Source organism: Mustela erminea, chromosome 9, assembly GCF_009829155.1.
Source record: "Mustela erminea isolate mMusErm1 chromosome 9, mMusErm1.Pri, whole genome shotgun sequence".
Classification (NCBI taxonomy): Eukaryota; Metazoa; Chordata; class Mammalia; order Carnivora; family Mustelidae; genus Mustela; species Mustela erminea.
The window spans coordinates 28,199,278-28,218,103 of record NC_045622.1 but is presented as its reverse complement, the minus strand read 5'-3'; the positions used below and the strand labels follow the sequence as shown (position 1 = coordinate 28,218,103).

The window sequence follows — 18,826 nt, the reverse complement described above, 5'->3', positions numbered from 1 at the left end:
GTTTGTTTTAATTCTGTTTATTCTCTACCTAAGCAAGGAGCGACCCCCTTGTAGATTATAGACTGGCGAGGAGAGCCTGGGTGGGCAGTTGAAATGCTTAATTTTCCTTCAAACCTGATAATATGATTTCTTTGAGCTTCCCCTAATTTCCGTTTGGTCATTATGTAACTATTCTATCTTTGATCAATCATTTAAATCTGTGTTTACACAGACCCGGAAAAAGGGAAGAGTAAGACAATTGCCCATGCCTTGGAACTAATCTAAACAGCCTATTCAGGGCTTCAGCGCATTCTATATTATTCCATTTTCTCTGCCCAGATACAGCTGCTGAGTACACACAGATCGGGTGAGATGAGGGAGAGGAGAGAAATGAGAGACAGCACAGCACCAGGGCCTTTCAACAAGGTGTTTTGCTGTTGATGTCATTGGTGGTGGTGGTGGTGGTGGTGGGCATGCTTTGGGGGGCGAGTATTTTCTTCTCTTGGTTAATTAGATGTGCTTATGAGCTACATACATGTATTACTTGAACACATTTGCCATGAACTATTTTTGAAAAAACTTGGATATAAATGCATTCTCAATATCTCCTTTACAGAGGAAGGCATTTAGTCTCCAACTGGCTTCTTTCTTTAAGATATCTCCCTCCTATAATCTGATTTTATATATGCATATATAAAAGATGTTATAACATAACATAACGTAATGTAACATAATTGTGAACTTTCTACCCTTACCACCCTCAGCAGAGGTCCTTTCGCCCAGTCTGGTTGTGAGCACCGGGACCAATGCTGCAGTGGAGTTAATGAACCCACAGCAGTGAAAAACATGTCTCAGCATCAAGTCTACTTCTGTGTCACTTCTGTTCTAACTTCTGCCCAGCTCTCAGTGGAGAAGCACTGGGATGCTTGTCTTACACGGTCTAGCTGTACTTGTCTCCCTTGTCTGTCACTGCCCTACTGGGAGACCTGCGTGCCTACCCTCAGCACTTCTCTTATGCCTCAGTTGCTCTAGAACTTGGCCTGTGCTTTGACTTGCTTCCAGACACTAGTCCAGTCCCACAGTGTGAACCCTCCTATCTACTACTAGGCCATATTCCAAATCTCATTTTAGCCTCCTAAACTCCATGAAATTTCTCTTTCTAGATCTTCTGAATCATAATGCGTTTGCGTTTTGTTTTTGTTTGTTAACACCATATCCTCTCTTCCTACTTGGAGCTTATTTCATTTCATCTCATATAGCTGGGTTTGGCCCAAACACCCCATCCCACTGTCCCTGAGCTTCCATTTGAACACCAGCTGGGCCTTTTGCTTTTAGAATCCTAAGATTCTTCCACTAATGATGCAGTGCTCTTGCTTAAAATCTATAGAAGTCTGGGCCAAATTCTCCGTGCTTCCAACAAGCTGGAGGAAAAGCAGTGTATTCTATAACCGTAAGAACCAAACCACGTCCTATATCCTTTCTTCTAGTTTTGAGTCTTTGCCCCTCCCAGTTAACCACCCTTCCCTTTCAATGTCTGTCCCTAGAAGTGCTTCAAGGCAAATTCCAGAAAGTGCAAAGATTATAAATTAATAACCCACGGCAATACTTTAAAATGATTTTTTTTTTTCCTTGAAGTGTTAACATGAGGAAATAAAATGGGAAAGGGTGGGGTTTGGGTAACTAATCCAACAGTGACAGAACAGGATTCTGAACACAATATCCTCCTAAATGACACACAGAAGGAGTTGGAGCTTTGTAATACCTTTTATATTGCTGCCTGCCATCTGGTCAGCAATTCTTAAGCCTAAAATATTCAGGTAAGCTCTATTTTCCCAAATAGAGTGGTGTTATGGGGATTTCAGCAGCCACTTGTCTTTTTAAATATCATTATATTTTACTGTTTTCCAGAACAAAACAAACCACGTTAGCAGGATATTTGCATAGCATGCAGAGTTATGTCAGAACATAACTGGGGAACTCTAGGCTGTGTATCCGTGCAGAGAGGACTCCTGCATGAAAAAAGGTGTTCTGTCTGCTGTCTGAGCCCAGAGTTCAAGTTGAGGATTCTCATCTGACATGGCTTGACTCATTCACCTGAATGCTGGCTAAAAACAGTCTTCTCAGGGGAGAAGGACTTTTGGACATTCAGCAAAAACAGTAGGAATGAAGTCAGCTCCCCTGTTATAGAGAAGGCCCACTGACAGAGTGTGGGGCCCTAGACAAACCATTCCTACTTTTTTTTTTTTAAATTCTAAGACTGCTTATTGATTATTTTGCCATTCTCTTAGAAGTGGTGAGGGGAATAGATAGGTCATATATAATCTGACATTACATTTTTGAAGTATAATTTGTTTTGAGGCATCAGTTTTTTCAATTACCTAGATTTTTTAAACTCAGGGGAAATGCTTTTTAAATGAAATCCGGAATGCAGGGATGATGAACTCAGAGAATGATATATGCTTAAAGATAGATTTAAACTTTTATGTGATCCAGGTGTCCAAGAAGATAGATTTATTACTTCCTCCACACATGTATGCAAACATATGTTCAATACATGGTTGTAGACATACATTACTCACCAGGTGCAATACTAAAGTGATAAAACACAGATATGAATAAGCTATAGCTCCAGTTCCACAAAAGTTTGTAAAACAAAGTTAACGTGAACAAGAGCTAAATTTGAGTTTCATCTTTGAGACTCCTTTCCCTTCACCATTCATGTTCTTTCTCTATGGTTCCATCCATTCTCATGCTTCTAGACAATTTCTAGATGCTGACTTTTTCAGTTTATATTTCCGATTCATCCCTCTCTCTTGGATTCTAGACACATTCATTAAACTGCCTAAATCATGTGTCCATCTGGATGTTCCAGAAGTACCTCAAACTCATCATGCCCCATAGTGAAACCCTCATTGCCCTCCCACACCTGCCCTACCACCTGACTTCCCCATGGAATGACCACCATTATCTCTGATACTCTATATCTCATTGATTAATAATCTTGTAGATTCTTCTACCTTTCTATTCATCTCCATTTCCACAGCTTTGCTTAATTTTTCTTTTTGAGATAAAGTTAGACAAGCAGAAAAGTTACAAAAGCAGTTTAGAGGGCTCCAAATACCCTTTACCTAGTTGTACTTTATGTCAACATTCTGCATAATCACAGAGTAATTATCAAACTAAGAAATTAACTTTGGTACATTTCTATTAACTAATATACAGAACATATGCAGATTTCACCAATTTCCCTGCTGTTGTCATTTTCCTGTTCCAGGGTGCAATCCAGGATCCTATGTTGTATTTGGTTATCATATCTTCTTAATCTCCTTCAGCCTGTGATAGTTTCTGTCTTTCCTTGTTTTTTGTAACATCAACACTTTCAAAGATCATCATGACTTTGTATAATATCCCACAAATTAGGCTTTGCTGATATTTTCTCATGATTAGTATGAGGCTGTGAATTACTGGGAAAGTTGCCACAGCAGTTATGCACTGCTCATGGTCCACAAGATCAGTAGGTAAATGATATTGATATAACATCACTCATTAATGGTGTTATCCCTGGAGGTGTTAAGGTAGTATCAGCCAGAAATCTCCAGATAAAGTTGTTTTGTTCTCTTTGTAAATATTTGAGGGGAGAAATATCTTCAGTTTCTGCTTAAACTTTTACCCATTAATTTTAACATTGATTGGTGGCTCTTGTGGAAGCAATTATTACCATGGGCTTTTAATGTTGGTTTCCTGTTTCTCTCATTTATTTTCTACATTTGTTCATTGGAATCCTTCTGCAGGTAGGAGTAGTCTCCTCCTCCATTTATGTATATATTCAGTTAGTTATATATATCAATAGAGACTCAGGGATATTTATTTTATTCTTTATTATTTATTTTGTTTCTCAAGTTGTTTCAACTTCAGTCATTGAGAGTGCTATCAAGTTGGCTGCTATAACTTTTCACTATGGACACATTACTTTCTCTCCTTTTAAGTATTTTCTTGCTTTCTGGCATCAGAAAATGCTACAGCATTGTCTTATATTTTCTCTTCCCTCTCCTTGGATTCTACAATTTCTCAAGGAACATTGGTTACTTTTTACCGGACAATGGTATTTAGAAACCAAGGTCTCAGCGCTGAGTGTGCTTGTTGAGGCTGTGGGGTGACTGCATGGAGTCTGTCTCAGCGGCCAGGGCTGGGGAACATAGGAATGTATAGTAGCTCACGCATAAACAAAGCCCCTGCCTCCATCTGCCTCTCTATGTATCTATAGAAATATTTAAATTCCCTGACTCCACATTGATACCTCTAACTCTAATGAACACCACAGGGTTTGTCTTGGCCTTTTTCTTTCCTTATTTGAAACTTCTTTCTCCAACAGTGAGAAACCTGGCTCTCATTATCTACAATATATTGGCTTATTTGTTTAACCCTAGTATGCAAATAAAATTGTTTCAGAATTGCTAATCCATGCCCTATGAGAAAAAAAAAAATAGCAACTAGTGTACAATGTTTGGTTTGGGTTTTTTTGTTTTTATTCTTACAATAGTTTACTGCCTAAATTAAGCTTTCCTCATTTCTCTGAGGCTAGCCCACTGGAACTGGAATTCCTAGTGAGTTTTTTCCATCTCTGATCCATTCTTTACCTGGCAATCAGATTGATTCAGCTAAAATAAAAATCAGATTAACTTACTCTGGTGTTTAAAATTTTCCAATATCTCCCTTTAGCCCATAAGATAAAGGCTCAAGTTTTTGGTATTGCATATAAAGCCCTTCCCAATATGGTTCTTATCTCATCATTTGATTATTAGTTCTCTAGTTCCTTGCACTGAACCTGATTCAAAACTCCCTGTATGTTCATTGACTGAAAAAAAAAAAAAAAGTCAAGTCTTTTGATTAATAAAAATGCTCTGAGAGCAGTAAGTCCATGATAGTTTTCCTGGGAGGTAAAATAAAAAAGGAAGCTTGGAAATGAGAGAAGAGAGAAATAAGATGGTGGACCCGGTACTTAGAAAGGTCATGTCCTTCAGCCCTCTTGGTCACTCTGAATGAGGTACAGTTAATGGTGCGGGTACCGGGAGCAAAACAATCCCAGTTTGCCACTTGCTAACCACACCTGAAACAAAACTTGTTGCTATTGCCCTAACACCATGATCTTTCCCTCAGAAGGGGTTGACATGGAGGGCCAGAGGAAGTGACATTTGACATGAATCAGGGAGGAAAGCAAAGCATTCACCCTAGGCATGTGAGCAGCCAAAAGAAATGCTCTGGAAAGAGTAAAGGGATTACCTAAAACAATAAACGATCCATTTCAGTCTTCTCCCTGGCTACTCTTTTATGTATGCATTATACACATACACACTCTGGGTAGAGGCTTTACAATATAATGTAGTGGAAAGGATATAGAAATCAAAATCAGAAGTTTCATTCTCTATCACTGACTAGCTGCATAATCTCTATCATGCAATCACATCTCCTTGAATCTCAAATTCTTCCTATCTGAAACCCTAGAAGTTGAATTTATGGCCTCTCACACCCTTACCTTCACTTTGCTTTTAGAATATTACTCATTCCCCTAGCCTTTTTTTGTTTCGTCTTGTTTTGTTTTGACAGAGAGAGAGAGAGAGCGATCACAAGTACGCAGAGAGGTAGGCAGAGAGAGAGGGGGAATCAGGTTCCCAGAGAGTCTGATTCAGGGTTTGATCCCAGGCCCCTGAGATCATGACCTGAGCCAAAGGCAGAGGCTTAACCCACTGAGCCACCCAAGTGCACCCTCATTCCCCAGTCTTAACTATCTGTGCTCATCCTACTTTGCTGCCTCTGATACTCATGTATCTTTACTTGCAAAATGGACTTATAAATGTTGTGAGAAGCTGCGCCTGTGGATTTGAAAGATGGAGGAGGTAAAGGACAGTGGCATGAGATCGGGGGCTGCAGAACTGTGACCACTAGGTGACCATGACAACTGCCCCCAGCTTCAAGTCTATATCATTCCTAAGCTATAAAGTGTTCTTAAACATTTCCCAGTGTGCCTACTGTATGGGTGATGCAGGGTTGTCCATGGACCACAAAAATACTGCCTCAAAGTTGACCAGACAATTTTGCATTACAGGACAGCCTATTACATAGCCAGCTGTATGTGTCCCTATTAAGGATAAAACCAGAAGAAATGGAATGAAATTGTGGCATGCTAACCACGAAATTTATGCTAACCATGAAGAGAAGTCCTGATGTCAGGCAAATCTCACGCAAGCATCCAGTTGTAGAATGTCCGTCCCTTTTATCCCTTTCACAGTTAACTAAACGGCTAAGAGGAAGATGGACCAGGTCACCTCATTAAGATTTTTCTAGAGTTATGTAACATTTGCATTTTTGCCATTGTGTATTAATAAAATTTCTTAACAACTTTCACAGAGGATTGGGGACTACAGTTCACATGCATACATGCACTGCTGCTTCTGATAAACTGTTGTATGTGTTCAACTCACATTTCATAGCAATTCCACGACAAGAAATTGTCCCTTGTAAATTGAAGTCAAAGTCAGCTTTGGACTAACTGAATCAAATTGTCATTCAAACTTAAGCATCATCATCATTTTCTTAAAATAATGATGTACAGTTATGCAATGGTCATTGTTTTTGGTATTTTGCATTGCTTCTCTTTTATTTAGATCATGAAACTTCGGAAACATTTCACTGTGGTATTCATAGCTTTCCTAGCGTACTCAGACATACGGATGCCTGTTTTATTGACTTGTAGTACAGTCTGCAAATAAACATGCAAGCATGATTTTAGCACCAAAAGTAGACCGCCTCTGGATCACTCCACTGCTCTATGCCAGTGAAGGCTGTGAAAGGCTATACTATTGTGCTGCCAATTCAGTTATGTTGCAGTATTTAAGAGAGTGGAAAAATACTACTAATGGTGATATGGTTTAAAGCACCTTTTCAGCTCTAAATGGCTCTTCAGGCAATGCACTGATGCTCTTTCAGTTGAAACAAAGATGTGAAGGTCCTTATTATTTAAGACTTTTAAATAAGCCAGATTTACCAATGTCAAATTACTGGTGAGTCATTTGACCCCATATTTATTTCTAATTTCCACAAGCTGTTGGTAAGAGCTGCCATAAATCAGGTTGCCATTGATCTTGGCTCCTGTTCATGTAATTCTAAGATGAACTGCTTATGATGAACAGAAAAAGACTGCCACTCTTAAGCGAAGGCCTGCAGTAGGAGTCCCCAGGATGCCCTGTGGACATGAGTGGGTGCTGGTCATGCAGAGAATAGAGGAGGTAGCCACCTGTGCACTTATGTGGGGTGGAGGGGGACCACGAGGTGAACGTATACATCAGGAAATCTGAGTGTGGAGAGCAGTGAAATTTGGCCTTAGAGGAGGAATTAGGGAAAATGATAAGCATGGCTATAATAGACAATCACTTAAAACTATTGATTTAATTAAATGTAATTACATATCCATGTGCAGGGCACTTAAATGATTCTCATAGTCAGACCTCCTATACGTCATGGGATTTCTGTTTTCTACTTAGCCAAAGGAAATGCTCTTCTATGAAAAATAGGCTTTGCCTATTTTGACCCGCAATGGAAGTTCATCTGAGCCAGTCATCCTTTTCTGAATTTGGCATCCTTGGGTGGCTATGGTCATTCTTGAAGGGGAGTACAGGAGTACAGCTCATAGTCTGGAGAACATTATAATAATAAGCTTTCCTTGAGTTCTACTAAGACAGTCACTGTGCTCCTTGCTTCGTGGCTTTCACCAAATCCTCACAGTCCCTCTGTGAGGTATATCTGAAGAGAAGGAAGACTTTTCCCTTTCAACAGAACAGCAGAAAGAATGATTGTGATAAGGAAAAACAGAATTAGGAGTCAGACTCTGCTTATTACTCTCTGCATAAAAAATTACAGGGAGAGGGAGCTGGGTCACTTACTACTTACTCCTTCTGAGCCATAAAGAATTGAGGCAGTGTCTGCTTGGCAATTTTTAGCCTGTATCTTGGTGCAGGTGGGTCTCCTTATGTTGAAGACAGAGCTCAGGATATTTGGCTAGAAAGCAAATTGCCATAAGTGAATGCTATTTCCTATAAATTCCCGTGACATAATTCGAGATCCATTTTGTTTAGGAAAAACTCCTCAATGATATTTTTGATAAGGAAGGATTTAGGTGGTGATAAGCTACATGCTCCAGGATATTTATTTGTCATTCCCTTTCCATGGCAACTTGTGTGGCCCTTAATCAATTCTACTCTTGGGCTCAAGGATTTTAGGTGGCCTTGCCTCATCTCAGCCTAAATGCTTGGAGAACCCCATGTTTTAACACTTCTGCTTTCAAGAAAGCCTCAGCTAAGTAAGGGTTCTAGAACCCAAGTGCAAGCTGTGGAACTTGAGGTGTGTACGTTCGTTCTCTGGGCTTTGTTTCTGCATCTGGAGAATGTAAGTTATCCCAGTTCATAGTCGATGGCCTCTTGTAAAGTGCTTAGTCTACTACTTTCTTTTTGCTGAGTTTATTCTGTTAATTTTGTGGTCTGTCAGGTCTTTGATATGCTTCTGAGGAAAGGGGCCAGAAAACAGAGTTCTATAACTATCACTTGTTATTGTTCAAGTACTCTGCTTCCTTCCTCTTTTGTCTTACTGATTAAGGGGTTGGATTGTAGTGAATATAAACTCCAACTTCACAACAGGAATTTGCTGTGTTCCTGTGTCTATATGTGGCATATCTGTGGTTTGCAGAATCACACCTCACTTGTGGACTCAGCCATCTAGCACACTGTGCTTCTTTGCGTGAACGTCACTAATTTTCAAAGAGCTATGTAAACTAGAAATGACAATACTCAAACATATCAACTCTATCAGTGAAAAATTTTATACATAAACTTGACTGAGAAAGAGTTGTCTCCATACTAAGTTTTTCAGGTACTTTTTAAAGTGTCAATCTACAACCAAGAACATAGGATGAGAGCAATAAAGTTTTTAATCTCCCACTGTTCCCTCTGGTTAAAAGGTAGCACAAAGAAACTTGCCCTAAGCATTATTTTCTTTAGTGACTATATTCTGCAACTTTTCTCCATCTCAACAGTGTTCTGTTCCTTCCTTCCTTGCTTGCTTCTTTCCTTTCTTTCTTCTTGGCTTTTGCATATTCTAGACTTTTCTAAGTATTTCAATCTGCTCTCTGACCAATAATTTATGCTAAACTGTGAATGACTGGTGACAGGTTATAGATAACATGCCATCAGTAACAGATCAAGGTCAATCCTGGAACACAAATGGTAGCACATTTCCTAACAGCTTCATTCAATACCACACAGGATTCAAATATCCATTGTGATGCAAGTTATTAATAGGATCCAGGTGTTCATTGTTTTCGTACTAGACTTTCTCGCACTATTATTTAGTAAAACACTAAAGAACCAACAGGCTGACTGCAATAAATACCAGACTCAGCAATCAACAATCATGAAACCACCCAGCTTATCATTTGCATTCTGTTATGCAGTAGGTAGTTGAAGGTGGAGACCATGTGATAAGGCACATTTTTGTTAGCGTTTTCTCTTCTCGTGCCATATGTATGATTACCTCCTGGTAACAAAATTGGTTCTACATGCTTAAATACTTTCCAAGTGCTGCTTTCCCCTTATGCCAACTTCCATTTCTGTGTCTTAATTGTCTTTCCTGCGCACTGGAGGCCCTCACATTTTCCTTCCTTTGCTCCAACTTCATTATCCAAAGACAGACGTCAGTGTATTTACTTTTGGGTTGCATTTTCTTCTTTTTTTTCTTTTGTTAACTTCTAAATATTTATTTATTTGCAAATGCTTCATAACCAAAATCAGGCCAAGTCATGAGATATTTAGGTATCTCCAATAATTTATCAATAACCAAACACACTCCTTTCATGAGAGATGTTATTCAGTGGAAGAGCTGGAAATTCTAGTACACTGGTAAATTATCTAATCATTCCTAAGCTGCTTATGGTTCAGTAGTATTAGAGACAGAAAGCGCTTTGGGTGATCTTTCTTAATTAAATTTATTTAAGTGAATTTTTATTGCTCCATTCCAATGTGTAACATTGCATCCCTTCAACTCATGAGAATATCATCTAATCAGCTCAATTTACAAGAATTTAGATTCAGAGGATAGGTTGAAATTTTCTTATTATTCCAAGGACTAGAGAGTAAGGGGCTCTACATTCCATAGAATTTCAGAAATATTATAACACATATTTTAAACCAAATGTAACAGTTAATATTGAGTAAGACAAAGGTGACACGTTATGTTCTTTTCATATGACTTGTGAAATTCTTGCCATATACTGTTTACCTGGATTAGCCTGGCATATTGTCCTACCTTGCATTTTTTAATACCTATGTGATTCCTGGACTGTGTTCAAACTCCAGCAAGAGGCCTGACTTTTTATGCAACTATTAATAATTATCTTAGCACACAGTGGACTGTCCCTTCTCTTAATGTTTCTGGTACTTATTGTCAATGTCATATAATTTAACACAATAAAGCCTTGCATTGCCCTTTGATTGGTTAAATTCTTCCATGTCCTTCCAAACCTTCCATGTCCCCAACAAGCTTGTATATGGATCTAAAGCTGTAGAATAGATTTTGTGCTTTTTTGTTTTGTTCCAGTGCTTTGTATATAGTGATTTATACTCAGGCATATTTGTTGCTTGATTCATGTAACTGCTGTCTATTTTATTGGCTCGAATTATATTAACTTATATTTTTAAAAAAATGCATACTCATGCTCTTTCATATATACTCAGTGCCCAGATTAAATTACTTCCTGATTGATTGCCCTCCCCACCCCCCACACACATAAATATACACAAACAAGCAGATATTGACTCTGAGGGAGTCCATGTACCTTATCTTAGCAGTGTGTCAGGGATCATTTTTTTTTTTTTTAAAGATTTTATTTATTTGACAGAGAGAAATCACAAGTAGATGGAGAGGCAGGCAGAGAGAGAGAGAGAGAGGGAAGCAGGCTCCCTGCCGAGCAGAGAGCCCGACGCAGGACTCGATCCGAGGACCCTGAGATCATGACCCGAGCTGAAGGCAGCGGCTTAATCCACTGAGCCACCCAGGCGCCCCTGTCAGGGATCATTTTAAATAGACCTACCAACTTCCCTCTTCCATTCTCATCAAATAAGTTTATGCACGTATTTCCTCTGACATAAACCCACAAGAGACTTAAACCCACATTTACCTAAACATCTGGAACAGGCCCTTTTTACCTACTAAAACTGTTACCAATTTTGAAAATCTAATCTGGGATTAAGACCTTTAGTCCTCTTCAGAACAAACCTCAGGTTTTGAGTGAGGCCAACTTGAAAACCTCATCTTTAAGCAACAAATCTCTCTGAGCATGTTCTGTACTTCAGTCAACCAAAATAGGTCCCTGTTTCTAAAATTTGTATAGAAAAAAAGCTTGTGAGCAAATGATTTCTAAAATGACAGAGCATTTTTCTTCTTTACTCCAAAAACTATACCCTGCTTGCTTACGCTTCAGATGGCATTGTGCTATGCGTAGTGAGGATGCCACAAAAAAAAAGACTAAAACACGGCCTGTATCTGGGGTGACCATACAATTTATCTCCAAACTAGGACAGTTGGCAGAGTGAAAGGGGGGCTCTTATAATTACACCAAGATGATAGGCACAAACTGGGGCTGTCCAGGGAGATTCTGCTCTGTGGTCACCTGATATTCTGTTTAATTTCTTACAACTGCTGTGACAAATTGTCATAAACCTAGTGGGTTGAAACCATAGAAATTTATTCTTTTACAATTCCAGAGAAGAGAAGTCCAAAATCAGTAATGCTGAGCTGAGATCTTCGTATCAGCGGGGCTGTGGTCTCCAGACACTACAGGGGAGGGTCTGTGTGTTGCCCCTTCCAGCTTCTGGTGACTGCCAGCATGCCAGGGCTTGTGACTATATCGTTCCACTCTCTGCCTCTGCGGACACACGGTTCTTCCCCTATCTGTGGAGACCCCCTTTTGCTTATATAAGACATGCTTATAAATTGCAGGGATTAGGACCTGACATCTTTGGAAGCCATTTGTCTACTTACCACAACATGCTTGCCCTTAACATGTTTCTGGTGTCACCAAGAGTAAAACTGCACACTTAAAGAATTAGAAAACATATCAGGGAGTATTCATGACTCAATACCACATGAATGGTGTGGATAGGATTGTGCTGTAGAAGAAACAGAAATAGGTAGTCTTACCCTTAAAGAATAGACAGAATTTGCAAAGATTGGGAGAAAAATGACAGCCTGAACAGCAGATTGGGGGCAGGGATGAGCAGAGGGGTTTGGGAGATATGCCTTAAAAGCAGAGGTCATGTTAGGAGCATTGGAATTAAGCTGGGAGCGAGCCTGACAGCCTATGCCAAGCAAGTTCCCCACATCCTCCTACCTTATTTATTCAGCACTCCTTTCCAGCCTCTCAATCAGGTCATCCTCTTTAAATCTCCACGATTCATCTTTTCTTTTCTCTTTCAGAATTTTTGTAACTTCTCTTCCACATCCTGAGTTCACTCACCCTGTCCTGCCTGCCAGGATGATTTCTATGCCTTAGCCCCACTGGTTCTTACTACTTTGCACTGCAAACCTTTTATACAAGATTGGGCCATGCCATGTGTGTCTTGGTCTCTCCAGTACTTAATTAGCACAGAGCGTAATTTAGAGGAGGTTCTCAGTAAATGCTTTTTGAGTGAATAGATATAAAGATTCATACCGAGGACCCTGGGACTCCTTTGAATGTCTTCAGTTAATTAATATTATTAATTATATTAATAATAATTATTAATATTATTAATGTAATAGCAGTGGTGGTAGTACTTGTTGTCAGGAAGTTACCCTTTTCTCTTCCACCAAAAATGAGTTTGGAACTCTTTAGTCACCCTCTGGGTCACCCTTAATCTACTTAGAGGCAAGTACCAAATCATCCTTCTTAAAAGCTATATACAGTATGTTCTTTCTAAAGATACCTGGAGGTGATGCAGATGATTTACTTTTGCCAATTTCAAGTACGTGTTATCTCACTTCCTTCTTCATCTTACTCATTTTCATAATCTACACATTTTCTCTTGCTCTGCCTTCAGGCAGTTAGGAAATAAGTGATTGGTCACCTGTTCTTGATAGCCCACAAATGATATTGGTTTCTGGTTACTGTAATTAAAGGTGACTTAAGTAGAAGAAATTAGGTATCTGCTCATTAATAAGCAAGGTTATGTTCATAAGCTGCTTTGCTACCGTCAAGCTCCTAAATCCAACCCCAACAGCTTTCCATTAAAGCAGGGGATTAACTATCGGTGCAGCACAATGGAAGGGACTAGAAGAACAGCACTTTGGGTCCCAACAACAAATTACTTCTGAACCAAACCTCTGATTAATAGCTCCAGAGTTGCCTCTCTGCTTTGCATAATTAAGTTTCATGGAGTGTTACAATTAACAGCCTTGCCATCACCCAGGTAGAAACAGCTACCATTTATTTGGCCAGCAGCATCAAAAAGTGCTGGGTGGTGAATAAGAAGCATTTATGAGGGGATTAGGTGCATTCTGGGTCATAAATTGAATAAGGCTATAATTACCTTCCAGTAAAAAAGCTACAAACATGATGGTCCCATGATGCTACCCCAAGGTCTCCTTTCATTTTTTTCTGCTGATATGAGTCTGAGAAGTCCTATCCCCAGTCAAATACTAGCTATGGTGCTGTGAAACTTGTAGATATGCATGAAAGTTGACAGCTTCCTCTCTGTAATCTGTCATGGCCTTTCTGAACCTCCAATGCATAGCTTGTTTTATACCATTTATTATGGCTGCATTTGTTATCACACAAGTAGTCAGACACGCACTGCAGATGTCGGGTAAGCTTTAGACTCTTGGAATGATCTGGGAAGAAAGCCAAGATGTCATTAGAAGTACTGGGATACAACAAAGTGCTGAGTGCTTTGTTGGTTGTGAGCAGGCCAGGAATTAACCATTCATCAATGCCTGGGATTAAAGCATGACCAGAAAATATTACTTTTAGAAGGTTTTGGTTTTTTTTTTCCCCCTGTAAAATGTCATTTCTCTGACAGAGTTACTCCTCTGACCAATGTTATTTAGACATTCAGGCAGATAGATCATCAGCAGCCATCATAGTGATCTAGTCAAGTTCTAGTCAAGTTTTTCTTGAGTCAAAAGACATGAAGGAATGAGTAATAACGTTTTCTGAGGTTTCCTCTGGTCGGGTAGTTTTTCTATGTTCTTAACTTGTACAGATGTATTCAATGAAGAACTTGTGGTACAATACTTAATTAGCTTTATCTCTTTCTGCCTCCCCTCCTTCCTTATTCCTTTTACAATCCCTCTCCTCAGTTTCTCTCGCTCTCCTTCTCCGTGTTCCTTCTTGGCTGCCATTATATCATGTCTGAGATATGATCAAGAGTGAACAATGGGAAACTGGGAGAACCAGATTCAAGTCCTAGAACTGTCATTCTCCCTGATTTTAGGCAAATTCACTAATTATATGGGGTCCCAGATTACTTATTTCTAAAGAGGAGGAGGAGGAGAAGAAGGAGGAGGAGAGGGGGGATAAAGAGGAGGTGGAGAGCTTACAGTACCTACAATAAAATGTTGCCATGAGAACCAAAAGATAGTATCTACCAAAGCCCGTTGTAAATTGTATAGAATTATACAAAAACCACTTGTTTTTGCTAACCTCCTAATAAATATTTTCAGGAATCTTTGCTAGGATTTAGAGTCAGGCATATTTGAGGGGGAAAAAAAAAAAAAGACAGACTATGTTGTAGATAAATTGGGTGCCTTGTTATGCACTTACCAGGAGGAAAATGCTGCCATTCCTTGCTAAAAACCCATTTGTCTTGCAAATTTCTATAATGAACAGATTTTGGAATAAATACCATGTAATCTGTGATGACAGTTCTCTCATTTCTTTTTTATTAGTTCAATCTTCTCAGCATCTGAACCACATAGCTACAGAACCTCCATAATCATTAAGGCAGCTGGGTCGTATGCATTTTTCCCCTTTTTTGGCACCTAAGAGAGTCCCCAGCCAGTCTCTTGTTACTAGGCCCATGTTCTGGTTGCTAAATGCACCTGTATAAGAACACCAGATCAGAAAAGAAAAACAGTGAGCTGTATGGCCTTTGCAACAATATGCCATTTTCCCCCACTGACCTTTACTTGGATATATTTAAAACCTAAATTTTACTTGGAGTTTGTGGAGAAGTTGAATTCCATTAAACAATAGATCGTCTTAAAATAGATCATGTCTACAGAACATAATGTGGTTGTGGTAAACTCTAACCCTTCTTTTTCTCTATGCCTCTTCTCTTTTGTCTTTCCCTAGGTAAGTGATATTTGATTACTATTTTGAGCTTCTTCAAGAGACTGCTCAGAGGCCTGCCCTGTTCTCAGTCCTTTTGGATGGAAGTCTTTGGCCAGTGGCTATTTTTTCTGCTCAGTTGTTGCATTTCATCTCTTGGCTTCCACAGCATGAGAGGGCACATGGAGGTATGGATGTTCACTGTTAATGGGTTTGCATCTGTTCATGGTAAAAGGAATGTGAGTGTTGGATCGGTGTCAATGATACAATTAAAAGAAATTACTAAGAATTGAATGCCAGAAGACAGTCATTTTACCTCTGCCCATCGATTGATTGTATGGATTCCCATGAATTCTATGTGAGTCTAACAATAAAAATAAACTCAGTGAAACATCTAAGTGAATTATAATAATTTCATTTCTTCTAAGGATCTCACAAATAATGTTTGCCTCTTCTTAAAAGGAGAAAACACATTTAAATATATTTACTTTATATACCAATTGGGTACATGCCTGAGTCTGAGGGAAGTCAATTAGTGCCTTATTCCCAGATGAGGCAGTCCAGTATGCTTGGACATAATGATTGAAATCATTAGGAAAATACAAGTACAGAAGGATGGATGATTCAATCCCGAGGAGTAGGATTATGTGTATTCTTTATGGCTGTAACTTTGAGCACATTGAGGCATTGTCCCATAAAATTTACCGCGGAACTGTTCTATCAACTCTCAGATCAGAATCTGTAATGGAATTGCCGAGAGGACCATCAGATTCATGAATCTCACCCCACAGCACCTGGAGAGGGTCTTCTAATTCAGGTGGTTGTGGAACTCAAAGCTGAACTAAGTGACAATGATGGATATCTGTAGCAAGAGCAAATGATGATGGCGTAATAAACAGTTAACGGCAGACCTCCATCTAGACAAAACACAGATGTGATTTTGATGCAGTGTGAGTATTTCTACTAGAAAACCCCTCCATCTGCTAAGTTGATGGAAACTTTAACTGGGTGCGGCTAAAGGAAATTTCTCACTCTGATTCAAATGAAAGACATATTCTTCCTTCATTACTGTGATTCTAGGTCATTCACTGACACTTAACTTACATTCCATGATAGTTTATATGATTTCTTTTATTAGGCTAAATACATGGCACATGCCTGTCTACTTTACTTGTTAAAAGATAATTTTCAGGAAAGGTAAAATTATGATTCACAAACAGATGAAAAATAAAGGAGGTATTGTTAAGCTCATTATGAATGAGGAAACCAGGCAGATATAGGTGCCAAAAGAGAAGCCAAAGAAGTACAAATGTATGTGGAATAAAGAGATATGGAAATCAATTTGGAAATGGACATGAAACTGGCTTTTCCCAAGGGAGGGGAGGAAGTCGACTGAACCTGCACAAGACAGAATTTATTTCTAAGTCTGCAGACAGAATTATCTTGCATTGCATCAGTTATTTATAACTTACAGAGTTGTAAAATAGCTCAAAATAAATGAAAAACTGGAATGAGATAGCCAATAGGGTGTTGTGCTCTATACAATGTTCCATTTTCCATTTGACACCCTGTAATCTCATTTGCTTATTTCAAATTCTCTTACGTATTCATGAGCGTCAATTTTAAAATAGGAATTCACTATCTACCATATTTTCAGATTCCAGTGATCTATGTTCCTATTTTTTAAAGTTCAAATCTGTGCCACATCTGGGACTTCAGGTAGCAGAGCCTTCCTTTGATTCTGTAAACATCTCTGCTTTAGTTTTCTGTGAGTTTTCTGGAATGCCTGGTTTTACTGCTGTTATAAAAGAAGTTCTTAGTATTTCACTGAAAATATATAGATTCTCAAAAAATGTTTGTTCAATGAACGAGAACTTTAAGGTCACACATTAGCTAGGTGTTCTTTATTCTTTAGTTATTTATTAAGTGTCATTATTAAAGTAACCCTCCAATGAAAAAAATTTGGATTTGAAACCTTACATTTGCAGTACCTTTGCCATGGTACCCATTTTGTCCCTGTTAAATATCTTCCTAAGTAAAGTGGCATTTCATAGATCTCATGTCTATTTCATGTCAGTAAGATTATGATATGGCTATAGCATATTATCTTAGTTTTGATGGCTCGTTTTCAAATGCGGATGTGCATCAAGGTGTCTCACTCACTAATGTGAGGCCACTTCCCCAAATGGGTGTTAATGAGAGAGGAAAATGTGGTCCAAGTCAAAGAGAAGGCAAAGGCAGGCATTGCAGAGGCATGGTAGGATGTCCCTATGGAGTAGCATTGTGATTTTAGCTCCCAATCTCATGCGTCAGGGGAGTCTGTGGGTTTGCTGAAGTCAGTGCGTGCGATTGCCTCCCAGCAGATGTGCACAAGTTGTTGCTATGCATGCCCATTTGCCTCTGCAGAACTCTATTTCACGCTGTTGTCGCTGATGAAAATCCTTCTCAGTGGGCTAAAGCTATGGTGCCACATGGACCCACAGTGATGACTTTTTCAGGAGAGGCGGTGCTTCCTTTCACCACTTCCCAGAAAATCATATCATTTTCACTGTTAGCAGCTCTCCCTGAGATTTCCCTAACTCCTCTCACATAGAGGATCCAGCTGTGCTGAGAGAAGTTTGAAAGTGAAAGACCTGTTTCAGTATTTTTCTTCCTCATAAACCATCTGGATTTTTTTTTTTTTTTAAATAAAGAAGAAGCTCCCAAAGAAAGTAGACTCCTCAGCCAAGACTTCCCACTGATTTGATCAAACTCTGATGGGAACCTATGTGCTACTGGATTTACAGTGTAGATTCCACTTAGAGGGCTCGAGACCACTGCTCTGAAATATCTCAGGCTTTATTTGGAGTAAATTAGAACCAGGTTTGACTTGACTAACTCAATATAGATGGTCATTATAGATGGTCTGCGATGGAGTCCAGAGCTCAGATCTGTTCACTCTGTTATTTCTTTGATTCTCCATGGCACATGCAATTAGAAGGATAGATTCTAAACATTTAATTTTTATTCTTTAGTAGAACCTCAACTTCAGGATGAGGATACCCATTCGCATGGAATCTATTCAATTGTCCTAATGGCTCATAGAATTCTGAGATAATCTGTTTTCTGGCTTTAACTTCTAAAGAACCAAATGTGTTTTGTAAGTAATCAAAAATATGACCTCACCCCCTAGGCACCCATAAAAGTCACAAGGGACGTATGTCTCCAGGAAGATAGGAAGGGAGGTTGAGAGTAAAAATGCAAAGGATAAAGAGCTTGGGGTGTGTGGTGCCTGTCCATTGTGCAGGTCTGCTGGGCCTTCTCAGTCCTTGCTGTGTCCTCCCTTCCCCACTCCCATTCACAAACCCTCCCCAGATCTCAACACAACTGAGATTTCAAAAAGGACATCTCTCATATTGTGCGAAGCAGGATTATCAGGGTGGCTGTGGCTTATTAAGCTGTGCATATCTGTGCTCTCCGACTTCGTTATAAAGCAGTCATTGGAGCACATCTGAGTGA

General features: G+C 39.2%; 1 protein-coding gene and 1 long non-coding RNA gene across 2 annotated transcripts in view; one reads left to right on the top strand and one right to left on the bottom strand.

Moving 5' to 3' along the window:
* The window catches only part of OPCML (opioid binding protein/cell adhesion molecule like), a 1,088,088-nt gene that overhangs the window by 206,574 nt on the left and 862,688 nt on the right, over nucleotides 1–18,826 (top strand). The window lies entirely within an intron of this gene.
* On the bottom strand, nucleotides 1,008–18,091 carry LOC116598326. The gene is made up of 3 exons (XR_004289034.1): nucleotides 17,849–18,091; nucleotides 14,472–14,478; nucleotides 1,008–1,019 (listed from the first exon to the last, which is right to left on the bottom strand). It is a non-coding gene; the product is annotated as an uncharacterized LOC116598326 (long non-coding RNA).